Below are 15,230 nucleotides of genomic sequence, written 5' to 3'. Positions count from 1 at the left end.
AAGTCAAAAGTTCCGAGACTTATTAACTATCCGTTTATTTAGTTTACTTGGTTGTACAGTTTACCCTACTTCACTAACTAGGAGATGTTTATAACCTGTCGTAAACCGTTCTAAAATTAGCTAAGAAAAAATAAGTTAGTATGGTATAGTAGTTTTTTATGTGGAAGTACAAGAATTTAGAACAGACTTCATCAAAATGAGCAATGAGGACCAACTCGATTAAGTTTTTAGAGGGCATTTATAAATAATTGATTTTCATTTTCTGAAAAACACTAAGAATAATTTATAAGGCAGAGAAAACAGAAATGAGAACCTTTGATTTAAAATAAATTACTAAATAGAGTAAGTAAGTCAAATCAGAAGAATATTTCCCTTAATCGCTACTTAATATAAATACGCTATAATAAATACGAATTGCCTCGCGTTTGAATCTATCCAATTAAACTACAGCAATACTACTATTACTGGTCAATAAAAATCCGAGTTATTGATTTACAAAAAGGCATACGTAGTCCCCGCTCACATCGACATCGAAATGTCATTAGTGCGAGTATCTTCAGCCATTGAATTGTCGAGAACCCTTCTAGCACTACGCTCTCTTTTATTGTAACAATAGATTTAGATATTTTATGTCGTACTTCATACCTTGTAAGTTCGATTTACTCATGTATTTTTTATTTTTTGCTGCTTCCACTGTATACTTATTATTTAAAATTTAACTCGACTAAAATAATATGCTATTCCTTCTGCACTAAGATGATGCATAATAAGATACAAATGATCTTAATTAGAAGGCCCCATAAAAGTATATGTGCCTAAATACACCCTTTTCATCAGCATTCACTGACAAACTAAGAAGAGAAAGGTAATATCAAAAGATATAAAATCATAGCTTTAGAAAAAGCATATGCCGCGAATTATAACCGTCCACGTCATCATAATCAGTATCAACTACGACAAATCCGATCACGTGAATACTTTTAAATGTATACATCGACGGCAACAAAAAACAAAATGAACGAAAACGTTAGCACGAAATAGCTATTAAATTCCATAATTTACATGGGACATTATTAGCCGAAGGTGTGTACCCATATGAATATTAATAAAGATCGCATGCTATATCATAATTATACCGTACCACCGAGTGAGGCCATGGGAATTTAAAAATCGTGAATGTTCAAATCTAGTTTTAAATGCGCCCATCAGAGCCATTATTCAGGATTTCATAAAATGTTATTGTTGCATTACTTGCCATTGACATGATATCATCATTAGGACATTTAAATTTGATTTTGACAATGATAACATTTATGTTAATTTCACCTTAACTGTTAATGATAAAGTATGTAAACAAACACAGGGAATCAATTTCAACCTTTGACTAATAACTGTACTTTTGTAAGTGTATGTAATTTGATTAAAAATACAATAATTTAGTACTATTGACCATGAAGCTAGTATATTTACAGATAGCGGGATTTTAGTAACTATTAATACAATTCGAGACTTTAAAACAAGTGTAAATAGGTACTAAAGGCAGGCGTGCTATATCTTAGGACTTACTTACTATGGAGGCCAAATGCATACCTATTACAAAATAAAAAAAAACTCTAATGTTTAAATGAAAAAGAAATCCCCCTCTTTAGTTTCATTTCATTTGTTTTAACGACTCCAATACATAATAATCAGTGACGAGGGTCTGAAAGCAAGAGGAAAAGACACAAATAGCCAATACAATACGATCGAAGTAGAACAAGACAATTTGAATCACAATACTACGGAAGTTGATTGGGAATTAGACGTATTTGTATTTCAATTCAACATAATCTACTCAAGCGCAATCCACAATGATAATATAACAGCTTCTATTCGTGGCAAGATTATCAGTAACAGTAAGACTCGTATCAAAGATGTTCGAACAAACGTTTCAAATTGTTATCTCTAGCCTTGAATCCCATCTGGGAACATAATCTTGCTGCTAAGTGTTTGATATATGCAAAAATATTCCGCACATGTAAATTTGGTTTCCAATAGGATATTTAGATGTGTGAAATATATTTATGGTACGTGTTTTTATATATTTTACATACTCATTCATAGTTTCTAAAGGAAATTTCTTATACGACTATGATACCCCACAAAATTTTAGGGTCTTGATTCTAACTTTGAGATTAAATTGAGGACTAGGAGTGTTAAAGTCCTCCATCGTTACCTGAACTACATCTAAATAAATTTCACTTGTTTGCAAGACCAGCAAAAACTAAAAGTTTAAAAAACCAAGTCAGCGTCTAAAATTATAAAATAATAACCAAATATAGTATCATCCAAAGGCATCGTTTAAATTCCGTGGGGTAAATTAAATTACATAAAAAAATCTTCAAACCAGTACCTTCGTACATTTTGCTGAGCTTATGAGAGTTATATAGTAGGGTTGCCTCTTGGCTTTGCACGATGCGTGTCAAGATAAATAATTCTTATATTAACCCTAAAATTCCTATTCAATATAAAAAAAAATAAGATGTTTATGCAAAGACAGAAAGATAAAAGAAATAGGTATGTGAAACTTTTGAAAGTTTATGTGACAACAAATTTCTCTACATAGTTACTCAACATACACAGCCCTTAAGATGGATCAATACCATCTGAAGTTAGTAAATTTGTTCCCATAAGAACTAGGTTAATGTGTTGCCAGCAATTACTTAATTGCGTTTTAACTCTTGTCATTCTGAGAAGAAACCCGTTCCCAGCAGGACAGTAATGCGTCGATGATGATATTGTTAACGACGATGATGATATCATTAACATATGATGTAATCCTACATCGATTTCTAAACTGAATCAAAACACCTAGTGAAAAATCATAATAACACCTCTATGCTGACAATTATTTATAAACTGTAATATCAAATACTAACTAAGTTTACGTCGGGTAAAAGCATAATATAAAAATAAGAAAATATTTGTCTTTGGTTTCATCAAGGTTAAAGACAACCCTAGTTGTCAGCGTCAAAACCGGATATCTGGCAATTTACCGATGTTACTCCACAAACACGTATAACAAGATTCCCCTCACATTATATTACGGTATATGATATGAAGAGCTATATCACACTAATGTTAAAGAACTCTACATCGAAACTTTTGGATTTTTATTTGGAAATAATGCTTTTAATGAAACAAACACAGTTTAATATTTCAATTTAACACAACTATTAATGAAACACGTAACATTTTGAGAAAAGGTACTCTAAGAAACTAAGAAAACATTTGTTTTAAAATAAGGCGGGTATTAAGCCACACAAATAAATTCCTTAAATATTGAAATAGTAATTTTATTGTTTTTATCATAGGCGTAACTTTACGTAATTTGTACAGATTATTGACTGCTTAACAATTCCATTCAAATGTATTTTTGGTAAATACACTCATACGTAAATTCGTTACAGAAAATGTTCTATTCCTAAATTATAACACGAGTAGTGAGTAGCGATTTAGCAGCTCAATAGCAGTTGTCATCGCGCGTCACTTCACAAGGAAGGTGACAACGAATATATTCTGTTGAAATTTTTACACGAATCGTAAACTGATCCATATTATTATTTTCTATACTACCCATGGTGTTAAGCTGTCACAGCAACACGTGGACGATATTCATGAAAGTTAAAAAATATTTTATGTATTTAGTTAAGCGATTAGGGCCTACTAAAATATAATTTTACACAAGACATACAATCTTTGCTTTATGCTATTTTCTCTCCAACCATTTTCATGCTGCTAAACGAGAACTAAATCTCTTAATAGTTAACATTGCACGACTCTATCGTTGCGCTCCACAGTTTAACAAGAGGGAGCCACGACATCTAACTGTAGTTTTTTGAAATAATGTATTAAAGAAAAAGCAAGCGTTAGAATAACTCGTTTCAAATTATTCCACAAAGATAGCAAATCATTCGTTGCGATCTGAAGGAAGATTTTAACCTTCCGTTTTGCTTCTAGTCAAGTCAAAATCGTAGTTAAGTGTGTGAAAGTGAACCAAATTTTCTTTTACTATTACAATTTAAGATTGTAATGAACCAAATATTTACAGTACACACCTGCGATGAGCTGAATGGCTGCTGTCAACGTAGGCCAAGCCCGCCACGATCGGTTTACACTCAATCAGTGCGCAGCTGCGGACTATTTAACCCGAGGGATCCACGACATTTTATTTTTAGTTTCCAGCTATTTGTATATTTTGTTTGTTGACACAACAAACGGGCGCCACGTGGCAGTGTTGTGATATATTCAATAATGCATTTATTTTCAAGGAATTCTTTCGTTAACATGCGTCTAATTGTAATGACTTCTGATTACGTTTAGTTCTAAATAATATTAACTCAAATAATACTTTCGTCATACATTGATATTTATGTGGTGTAAACGTAGGACTATTTTATATTGGTTGTGGTGTTGAATTATTGTAATATGTAGGTAAGAATCCTCCCTGATAAAACAATTTAAACTTATTGTAGGAACTCAAATCTCGCTAAAAATATTTTTCAACATAAAACTTATAGATTTTCATTGCCGCCATTACCAGATAATTGTGTTGAAATGGTGCCAACTTACACACATGTGCTATTGCGTGCATTGGAAAAAACTATAAAAATACGTCACGCGACACATCAATGAAGCGAAAATGTGGACGCTAACTAGAGATATTTTGAAAAGTTATACATATTTTCAAGAATAATGTGTAAAAATAAACATAATTTATCTAATACAATAAAACCATGATAATCAGATATTGGAGTAAAAGATTGTACGATTAAAATATTAGGGAAAAATTTGACATATTTTTTATCGATATCAAACACTATAATTATGACCTTATAGAATGAAACACATTACCCGCTACCAATTTACAATTTAAAGTAATTTAAGTTCATGTTATTGTGTACATAGTACATAGTTGATCGAAGTATTGTGGGCCAACACTCATCATAGTTTGCATATTTAAGACAGTATTGAGATTACGACAAATGTAACGACAAGTCGTATATTAAATTTCCCAAAATTTCACTTAGCAAAAAAACCGAAAAGGACGAAAAATATCACAAATAATTTATGTGTGCGTGACTGGTGTTGACTGTGATAAATATTATGTGTACCTATTTGCATAAGCGTTGTATGGAAAGTAGCTTCCACCGAACACTTTAAAGAATTAATAATTAAGTATTTTGCTTTTTAAACTCGCCTCTGTCTAACCGAAGCGCGTCCACCTGCTATCGAGGTGAAGGTCACGTCTCGGCACGAACCGAAAGCAACAGCAGCGAACCAGTCCGAACGCAAAATGTCAATGTAAATATTGTATTCCCGCGCGCGGCCATTTTGGATTTCGGTTGACCGGTTCGGGATGGGACGCATCGCGCATAGCATCGGAATGCTCACTTACCGATTTCTTTATGGTTGACGCGTTTTGCTTAGCCGCGCACGTATAAGTAAAGACCCTTTTTACTGCGTTATGATAGATTTTTTTTTTTGAAATAAAATATTTTTATACCAACATAGAGAATAGTTAGCACTTTTTTATTACCTGTTTAGCGCGAAACCTTGTTTTAGATATAGTTGCATTACTAACAACCGTCAAAATTCAAAATAAAACCTACAGTTCCAAGGATAACCATTACATTTTCCACCATGATAACTCCACCATGATGACTCTTGGTCTCTTCATAGCTTATCGACGGCAGACATAGGGCAGTATACTGGATAAACATAATACCTCCGTTTGCTCGAAAATAAAACTAAACACATGTGTTTATTCATTAATTATATCAGCAAGAATATTTATTAAAATGTTATTCACTAAAAAATCAGTGTATATATTCCTTAAAGATAAAATAGACTTTCCAAACACTAAGCAAGCGCCGTAACTACAAAAATGTTGTCATAAAACCGATGGACGGCGGTTGTCTTTTACGATCTATCCGATTGTCGCTGACCAACTACCACTTTCTTTGAAGTGAAACTGTATAGTCTTTAACAAGCATCAAAAACCCTTTTGGGTCTCTTTGGGGCAAAGACATTTTATACGATTGAGCGAGTAATTCTTGTAAGTACTGTGTGAACCTAAATCTAGAATAACATTTATATAGTGCTGGGTTTTTACGTAGAAATAAATCTGAGACGACCTGTTTTATTGAATTAGTGTGAAGTAATCTGAAAAGCTTCAATGAGGCGTAGTTCACGCTTTAATTAAACAACGACGAAAGATGACAAACTCAAGGATGTAGATCATATTAAGTCCAGAATTCCACAAAATAAAGATCGAGATAACAATAACAGTAGATGGCTAATTAAACATCATTTTCGAATCGTTATTCTTTATGAAAAGAGTTATACACAAGAAAAGTAAGATGTAAAAAATGAGGGAATTGAGAATTTTAATTCCGCTGAATTTTAATTAACGTCGCTGAACCAAGTTTGAAGAATGTAAGGTATGACTATACTGAAAGATCCAGTTTCCAGTATGTTACGGATATTACCCAAAGCTGAAATAGAAAATGCTACGAATTATGGATATGTTACCTGGAATATTTTACTTTACTACTCTCCTTACCTAACATATTTTCAACTATATACTTAGTAGGTATGTTACATACCTCATGCTACCCCAGTTCAGCTCAGTAGATATAAATGAAAATAATAAACGAAAATACAATATACAAACAGCAAGTTTTATTATAAAGCAAAGCTGTACAAATGAAAGCTGAAATCATAAGCTTCATAGCTCCAAACAATACAGTGTCGCGATTATAACACCAGGCTATTACGATCTAACGCGCTATTTTAATACTTAATCCTTCCGCCTTCCTGCATCGGAACAAAGCCACCAATTACGGACCATAATCGCTGCCACCCCTATTATTAATAGTGGAGGAATTAAAACCCGCAATAAAAGTACCTACCTACGGTACAGACTGCATAAAAACATACAATCGGGGCTTTGAGCTCCACCGAAGATTAATTAAGACGGTATCGGCTATCGAAAGGGCTCAAGATATTTTGATGGCAAGTTTTTAAAATTAGTCCTTATTCTTTTAATAGTACAATCTAAATCGAGACGAAAAGGAATTATTGGACCGACATTGTTAGTTTGTTGGGAACACACTGCGGCTTTCAAAAAGGTTGGCATTAGCGCCGATAGAATTCCAGATTGAGGTTTACAATTAATCTTTTCAACTTCAAATTCTGTACTGTGATTGGAACTATTTAAGGGTTAACTGTATTTAACATTGTTTTCTTGTTTCTATTTATAATAAAAATAATGATATAGTAGGTAAACCCGATAATGCTTCAACATCAGAAGTTCTCGAAGTAGCCATAGAAAATGTAACCTGAAGGTATACAGGTACACGTAGTTTCATGACATCACAGAGATCCAAGCGGGGCACTAACGAGGGGAAAAGTGCCTATTTCCGAGGCGTAATGACCCCGTGACAACCTCCGTCACCCTCAAGCTGTGTAACTGTCTATTTAAACCTAGTTTTCGGAATTTTAAATACAGCATGATACCATTTTAATACAAATTTGTCATGTGAACTTGAAAAAGCAACGGGCGCAGAATACACAATATCCTATATAAAGACTCGTGAAAATAACTTTAGGAGTTCTGACTAAATTGCGTAGAATCGAAGCTCAGTGAACCTTGGCAACCTTTACCTACGAATAGATAGCCGAGTTGTTAAAACCTATTCTAGGCTTGCTAACGGTAGGTAGGTAAAAAAGGTTATTTGAAGATAAGATACTCGATTGGGATATAATAACGATACGGCTTTACACCATACTATAGGAGTACCTACTAGTATACAAAGCGAGAAAAAAATTTAAAAGTTGAGAAAAATACTTATAGCACATAGCTTGCGACTCAAGACAAGCGCACTAAAGGGGACAAATATGAGACAAAGTTTAAAACCATGACAAGAAATTCTATCAATACGAACTTTAAGTAAAAAATTCAAAATTGGCCTTTTTAAATGCACTCAGTATAAAACTATTATCCTATTATACAATCACAATGTAGGTCCATATTTTAGTTATAAAAGGTTAACTAATTGAGTTACCTATGTGAAAAATACTGAGTTTTATTTCAAAAAATATTCTAAAACACGGCACAATTTTTCGGTTATCTTTTTATTCTAAACGAACATGAACGGAACTTTTAATTGATTTCAATAATTAAATCAGCACAAATAAACATAGACCCGAAAACGTATTGGTTCGGTCCCCTGTCAGTACTCAGAGATTTATTTAAAAAGTTTCTATCAGTTCGGAACAGTGTTTTATACGACAGAACGAGATCGCCGATCAAAATTAGATTAAAAGGATCGTCCCAATACTTGAAAGAAAGTTTTTCTGACATTTATTTGCTGTTATATTTATGTTAAAAGTTGTATGTGGACGTAGCTTCAGAGTGTACACGTTGACGCAAATATTTTTCTTATTTTTTAAACTTTACTCATTTAGTATTGAAATCACACGCTTGGAATATACGACAATATACATCTAGACATAGAGCGTATCTTTTTTTAAGTAATGAAAAAACTATTGTAAAGAAATTTATGTTTTATTGTATTTACCTACGTTCTTTGTAATTTAACCTCAACGCTGCATAAAGTCTACAAACTTACACTGGGTCACCATGATAACTACATGTATGATTTGCACCCTCAAAAGATAAAAATACTGTATAGAATACAAATTACCCTTTACTTTATATATACAGCAATTTATTGCATAATACAAATTTTCTACATTCTCAAAGTCACAAAAACGAAACTCAGTCCATCCGTTTAAGTCTGCACAATCTTTCAACATACTTGCATAAAAATATTTAATACCGGATACGGATTCCACGTTGGATATTTGATTTGCTTTTATAACTCGGTTGAAATCTAGAATTTAAAAGTGGACACAAGTCTGCATTGAGGATTTACCGACGAGATGCACTCCGGGAATGCGAGTATGAATGAACTCCTGCTTCATTAACGGCCAACATTCTATAGACTGGACGAGTACCGCGTGAATTCTCATTTCCTTCGTTGAAATATTTTGAAATCGGTTCAACTAGATTTTTGTCTATATTTATAGAAATAAAACATCCTGTTTTTCAACGTTTTCGCTTCTATTTTTTCTCGTATTGGATAAAGCCAATTGAAAGTTGAGAGTTAAATTGGCCGTTGCCAAAATGTTTTCTACGTTTTATAGGATTCCATATGAAAATTGTTAAAGCGGAACTCTTATAATTACGTTCATTCTGTCTGTTCTGTTGTACAGTACAGTCATAATAAATTATTGACAGTAAATAGATAAAATTTGTTTTTTTTTGGGTAGGAGAGTGTGGTAATACGAAAGCATACACACACAACTTTACTACAAACCTATTCCTCGATGATAGTAAAATGTCTAATGGCTGACCTAAAACAAAACTTCAATCCATTTGGGTTCGATTGCAAATGTCCATATGTGGTTGTGACCACATATCTACAGATGACCTGCACACTCACTTTTAGTAAAAAAATAAATCTCATTTTTAGTAAAAAAATATAATTTAAACGCCAAAAAATGTGAAAAAGAAACACCAAAAAATTAAATAATTAATTATATTTTATTTTTTTCTATAAAATACTCGTACGTTACGCTAGCCTTAATACCCAGTCATTCGGCGATATAGTTCGATATCGGTAGACGGTCTCACAATGTTTAGAGGACAGGGTCCTTGACCCGAAACTTTCTCCAACTTGGAAGACCGGGAGCAATAAATTTGTCCTAACTTTTTCGAGTTTAGCCCTTCGATGGTCTCTCAATGCAAAGTACCCATCTTGATAGGGCAGTGATTAAAGTGTTACAACTTTACGATTATGTAACACAGGCTTGTTATTCATTGTTCACAAGTGGATCGAGCAGGAATATTATGGTTTTGCTTTTTTTTCTAAAGTAAACCCCAGATAGGATAAGATTCCTACCTGAGGTCGGCGCCGCAACCCCTGGGGACTGAGCTGGAACGCCTCGGAAAAGTATGTCTCCCTTACCACACACTTCAAACATAACGCAGCAGCGTTTAACACTGCTATTATTAGATAGAAATAGGTGTTGCGATAGTGCGACCGGAGTCGAACCACAAATAGTTCTACCACCTATGAAATAATGGTACCTGATAATAAATAAAAAATAAAAAAATAAAAAAAACTAAGATTACTGATTTGCTGACTGATTTACCATACAAGGTATATTTGAATGAATGTAACTCGATGAAAATAATAATCAAATACTAATCAGAACTATTCATTACGTAGCTATTCTATTGTAAGAAATAAGATTAAGCGTAAGAACATTAATCAACGAATCATCCGTTCTTCGACAACCCTATTAATTCCGCTGGCTTTTAGTTATTATTTTTAATAGCATTTAGCTATATAAATTACCATCATATACATTTTACAAAAATGTTTCTTGTAGTTCATTATTACTGTAGCAGCCATTGATAGTAGTCATCCGACCCCAGATGGTTATTTTTTTAGAAAACGAAACTCAGTGAAGAGAAAGATGCAAATATCCTCTTTTGCAACGCTAGAGGAGTTACCAATGCATCGCTGGCGTTAATCGAGAGGTTTTTGCTCCTTTATCAAAGAGTCACATGACATAGCGCTCCGTGAATGCCTAAAAGGAAGTTTGTTCCACAACTTCATGCGCTTGGCAAAAAGAACGTCCAACTCAGACCTAGAAAGTCGCCATGAGTCCAATTGATGTGGGTGCAACTTCGTGCTTTAATAGACTTTAGAGGAAAGGACGTAGACACGAATTAAAATTTTTCGTGAAAGGATTATGATGATGAAGTAAATTGGAAGAAATGAAACTAGTTGATTCAGAATCGCTTATTCAATGTTCAGTTTCTATTGTAGTAGTTATCAGAAAATAACCAAAAAAAAACGTCAATTCTCCGCCTTGCATAAAATTTCCTTAAGTTAACAATAAAATCGTTCAAGTATTAGAAGTAAGAAACATCCTACAAATAACATCAATTTCCAATTAAAATGTGCTTAGTGATACGAGATGAAAAGCAAAATAGGTCAAGATCCTGTCAATTGTTCGGTCATCCATCGAAGTGAGAGGGGAGCAAATAAAAAGGACCCCACAGATAAGCGACAACAGGAAAAGATCGGCAGCCTTAATTAAAAATAAATTGTACACAAATTTGTACAGAAAACAAATCCGGACTTACTTCAAAGGGAGGCAGCAAATACAAAAGACTTGATAGTATTTCGGAGTAAAGTTTACACGGACCCGAAAACCAACTGGTCAATAGTTTGAACTTTGTTCGCGTTTAGATTTCTGTTCCAATAGTGAAAGTTAACGGAGGGATTACGGAAATCTCGTACTATTCGACATATTACGAGTACTTTCTTGAGATATATCTATTCGAAAAAGCTCCATATCAGTATCAACGAAGAAAATTTCATTTTTGGACAACTTATAATATAGTCGATTCAAAAATTGGTGGTCCAGTACAGTTCACATTCATTTTTAATTGATATGAACTTGGTAACAGAACAAAATGGACATTCATGATGTCCATATTATATTAAAAATTCCAAGCAAACAAGTTTGCGGGGATCTTCCATCCAACCATTCATCAGTCTTTGAAGGGCCACTATCAGATCTTGGTCTTCGCTAATAAGATTTTCTCAGAGCACTATACATATAAAATAGAATAATATAAATTAAGATACTTTATTTTGTGTCAAAAGAATACATAAAAACCCAGGATTTATCCGGACCGTTTAGAACACGGAAGGCCGTGATATCCTGAATATATTATAATGTACATCGCACGTACTAAAAGTTGTACCAGAAATATATTTAGAAATCCCAGTACGACGGCAATAAAACTTTATGCAAATGCTTATTATAAATGTTCATGTCATTTTCGCTTCTGCTAGTAACACATCCACTGTCCCGATCCACATGTGACTTTCATGTTTTACGGACTTCCATGATATGTGACCCAAAACCCAAATGTCACGGACTCTTTAAAAAACTCCTGCCTATTATTTTAATGGCTAACAATTTCAGGGATATTATGGTTGTGTTAGGCAACACATTACTATGTATGAAAATGAATTATTAAGAATAAGAAGTTATCGTCTCCTTTGGTTTTAGTGCATTTTAAGGGCCATAAAAATCATAAAAGAACATATTCTGGATATGTAGATTTTTTTGTTAATCTAAAAAATGACAATATGTAAAAAAAATATGAAGAAAAATAATGGGAACGTTATTTTTTAAGAAAAATGTTTAGCATAAATACATAAACAATTTTTTCTGGTTTATACTCGAATATGATAAAAAATAATAAAAGTACCGACTTCAATGGACTTACAAATAGTTCCTATGAGGTTACTTTTTGTATTCATTGCGTGAATAATTCTTAATACATTTTACTCAGCGGCCCCAGAAGCATAATGTTATTTATGTTTTGTGAATCACTATTTATGTATTTATTCTAACTAATATTAGAAATGCGAGTGTTTGTGTTACTACACTTTCACGTTTTAACTACATAACCGATTGTACCGAAATTTTGTACACACGTTGTCAGGGGTGGGAAAAGGTCATAGGGTACATATAATACCGAAAAATAGCACTATTCCCGAAGGATAGATAAAAACAACTTTCAATGTGCTACAATTGATCTCAACGATCCGCGACCTCTGAACGCAAGCGGAACCAAAATCCTACAGTAAAAACTAGATACTATAATGTACAAGTATTATGCATACGAGTATATTTCATAGTGACCGCGTGTAGACTGAACGGCATGACGTACATTAAAGTAAGACGTCGTTAGATTTGTCTTCATCTCAGGAGTGTCATAAATTATATTATATAGAGCAGTAGCTCACTGCTAATGTAACTGCAAATTAGAAAAGCTTACAGCTGGAGTATGTAAAGGTATTTTTACGACTTTCTTATTTTATGGTCATGATCGTCATCTTTTTCTTTTTTTTTTTGTTATTTTACTTGTCAAATTTAATAACAATGAAATTTTATCTCTGATCAAACATAAGAATTAAGTATTAATAATTATTCCCTATTTTCAATTGTATAATACGTCAACTAACTGTAAATTTTTAGATTTTTAGATAATTTATAATTAAAAACAAAAACAAATATTTAAATTTAGAATGTTTATTAACTACGGTAAATTCGTAAAATTCGAAATTCGAACGTCGAACGTCGAACGTCCGCGATTACTCATCTCCGGGTAACGGCCGGCCAATGAAAGCTCGTCTCGTAATTGCCGCGACACATGCACGACTAAATGCAATATAATTTATGCAATCACATTACACATTCGTAGTGCATCAGTTTAATTAACGACACTTTCGGAACTACTCTAGTCTTTTTTCATTTTACCGCATCATAATATTACTGAATGAAATGCAATTTTTAAGTGTTAATATTTAAATACCGTAAATGAAAATCGTGTATTCATTTCCGTTTTGTTATTAATGTATAATATGAATTCAACAACGAGTGAATTGACTTTGTGTGCTATACGTTTTCACTTTTATATTAGCAATTAATGTATAAAAAAACCCAACTGCTTAAAAATACAGTCTATGGTAATTTAGGCGAATCCAACAACACCTAATATGTCAAAATCCATCAAGCCATTTTGGGTTGTAGGGCTTGTCAAATAATCAGACGCTCAAAAACATTGCCGTTCGCAAAAGTCCGAAAAAATCTGTGTAATACAATATTGTATGGTTTTACTGAAATTTATTGCATCACAATCCGATTAGTCTTGCCTTAATAATTGAAAACATATTTTTCAAAACGTTAGCATGCAAACTTTAATCACTTAAGACTTAGTTAATCTACGTAATGAGCAACAGTAACATTGGAGGAAACTTCAGTATATTTTGGCTCGGGACGAAATAAATTACCCCAACTCTTCCCAGTTTAACATTTTAGTAGATTTGTCAAGTTTTTCACCGTTTCTGACTTCGGCCGAAATTAAAAAGGAATGGCTGACTTGGTTTGCATATTTGTCTTCCCTGCTCTCGGTTAGAGTGGGGTAATAAAACAACCCTGTTTCAACTAGAGTGCACTAATTAGCTACGTAGGCTCTATAAGTATTGTGGCTATGTGGTACGCTTTACAAAGAAGTTGTTAAATCGCTGAGAGTAATAAAAAGCGACCAAGTGAGTGTTGGACTACGTATAGTGAAGAGTTCTATAGTGAGATGCAATTCAACTAATAAGAAACTAAAATTAGCTTATATAACCAATTTTCTTTACAGTCAAAATTCTACAAGTCTTATAAATTCACGGAACAACTTCTACAATAAAGAGAAATAAATGTTTATTTAGATCATTTCCATTTGCAGTTACTACAATTTCTCACGCCCACAAAAAGTATGCTTACAAAATAATAAAACCGTCAAAATACTCCATGAGTATTATTCAAAAGTTTTCCATAATCGTTTTTACATATTCATTGGGATGTCAGGGTGCGTTTGAGACGGCGTCTGTACGAATCTGAATAACAAATGGTGACATCTGCATGTCGCCAGCGATTCCATGGCACCCTTCAAACAGTATATAATAACCATTTGCTTTATTAACCGAGAGTTATGTGTGCTTTCTTCGCTTTGCATACCTTATTCGTATAAATGTCCCGTTTTTAGATAATAAATTATGCGCGAAATTGTTATTGTTGAAGTTACTTTAGGCGTGTTGAGGGTGAAGTTTTCGCAAGTGACAGAAATTGCCCAAAAATGATAGACTACCAGCTTTATAGCGTAAGAGAAAAAAGTCCTTTCTTTTTAATCTTTTTACGACAGCTGTTCAATATTTATCTGTGACACTGAGGACATATCTAAAATGTATAAATGTTAAGTTCCTATAAACGGTTTTATCATCCTATACTCTACATGGTGTATTCGTGTCTCCCTTTTAGTCCTAATAAATAACACGTCAAGTTACTTGTAAATATAATAATAAATCAAACTCGAGTTATAATGGCAGTAATCGAAAATAAAAATAAAAAAATAACGTGTCATCCGAATAATATTTTCTTTTGACTTCAAATAAAATCAACTTGTACCTTCGGCTATGGTACCTTCAACTTCTTTTTGTCATTTGGACATCATATTACCTGAAACAAATAAAACAAATATG

The 15,230-nt window shown here is 33.1% G+C and overlaps 1 protein-coding gene across 3 annotated transcripts in view; it reads right to left on the bottom strand.

Annotated features, from left to right (window-relative positions):
- The window catches only part of heph (polypyrimidine tract-binding protein 1 heph), a 534,307-nt gene that overhangs the window by 462,055 nt on the left and 57,022 nt on the right, over positions 1 to 15,230 (bottom strand). The window lies entirely within an intron of this gene.

Source organism: Epargyreus clarus, unplaced genomic scaffold (genome assembly GCF_041222505.1).
Source record: "Epargyreus clarus isolate Ecla_fem2 unplaced genomic scaffold, WU_Ecla_fem_2.2 ptg000021l, whole genome shotgun sequence".
Taxonomy (NCBI): Eukaryota; Metazoa; Arthropoda; class Insecta; order Lepidoptera; family Hesperiidae; genus Epargyreus; species Epargyreus clarus.
The sequence above is the reverse complement of the archived record's forward strand: the minus strand, read 5'-3'. Positions and strand labels throughout refer to the sequence as shown.